The 1,249-nt window shown below is 57.1% G+C and overlaps 1 protein-coding gene across 1 annotated transcript in view; it reads left to right on the forward strand.

Annotated features, from left to right (window-relative positions):
- Positions 1–10: 10 nt before the first annotated feature.
- Positions 11–1,249, forward strand: part of DNASE1L1 (deoxyribonuclease 1 like 1) — a 6,095-nt gene continuing 4,856 nt past the window's right edge. Inside the window, exon 1 of the mRNA XM_077745754.1 lies at positions 11–162. The gene's annotated coding sequence lies outside the window, so the exon portion shown is untranslated. The remainder of the gene's footprint in view (positions 163–1,249) is intronic.

Consider the following 1,249-nt stretch of genomic DNA (forward strand, 5'->3'; position numbering starts at 1 on the left):
GGGCCGGCCCGGGCGGGGGGGTGGGGAAGGCTGCCTCTTCCTCTTTTCTCCTTTCTCCTCTCGGGTTCCTACCCGGAGAGCCGCTGCGATTCCCTAAGGGTGTTGCGATCTGCTGATCTGCCTGCGGCCGAGGCACGCGTGGATCCAAGCTGGTCTGAGGAGGTACAGGCGCTCGCTGAGCAGAGGGAGGGAGGAAGTGGCCCCTGGACTGGGGAGAGGGGTGAGAGGGGAAGGGAACCCCAGGGCTGGGGCCGAGGCCGGGAACACTCTGTCGTTCTTGCCCTCAGCCCTTGTGGGGGCCCTTGGCCCCAGAGCCTCCAGGCCTCCCCTGAACAGCCCGGGCTCCACTGTCCACACACATCCCAGAATAGCAACCAGGGCAGGCACCCAGGCCGGCATGAGTGACAGAGCAGGTGGCCAGGGAGAGACAGGCACTCAGCCTAGCCAGGGGTTTGAAGGAGATGCACAGAGACTGCGTGACAAAGAGGGAGGACAGACGGGAGGTGGCGAGAAAGACAGGCAGAGCCTGGTCGAGGCAGAAAGTGAGCCCAAGGGGGAAGGTCACAGCGCGTTAGCAGCTAGGATGCACTGGGCAGTTACTCAAATAAGAGGCCGGAAAGCTGTGAGCAGAAGGGAGGAGAGGAAGGGACAAAAGCAGAGAAGGAATGAGGGTTGTTCTCCAGAACCAGCAGTTCCAGCCAAGGAGATGCCCAGCTAGCTAGGGGTTTCACCCCATAGCCCCTTGCTGGCTGTGTCTCACCTCAGAGCTCCTTGCGTGAGCCTGTTGGGCTGGATGGCAGCTGAGCGCAGAAGACCTGCCCCCCTCGAGTTGTCTTAAAGTAACTGCCTTTAGTTCATTATAATAATTTTAGGGGCGCCCGGGTGGCTCAGTCGTTTGGGCATCTGACTTCGGCTCAGGTCATGATCTCACCGTTTGTGGGTTCGAGCCCCGCATCAGGCTCTGTGCAGACAGCTCGGAGCCTGGAGCTTGCCTCGGATTCTGTGTCTCCCTCTCTCTCTGCCCCTCCCCCGTTCACGCTCTGTCTCTCAAAAATAAACATTAAAAATTTTTAAAAATAATTTTATAATATAAAATGTATAGTTTTATAATCTGAAATCTTCTATAGGCAGAGGAGTTTTCCACCATTTTCCCAAGATGTTGACATGCTAGGCACGCACAATGGAACCAAAAGTCTGTCTGCCAGCTCCCTGCCCCCACCCCTAATACACTGGCTAGACGCTTCCCAAT

This window comes from Crocuta crocuta, unplaced genomic scaffold, assembly GCF_008692635.1.
Source record: "Crocuta crocuta isolate KB4526 unplaced genomic scaffold, BGI_CrCroc_1.0 scaffold2677, whole genome shotgun sequence".
In the NCBI taxonomy this organism is placed as follows: Eukaryota; Metazoa; Chordata; class Mammalia; order Carnivora; family Hyaenidae; genus Crocuta; species Crocuta crocuta.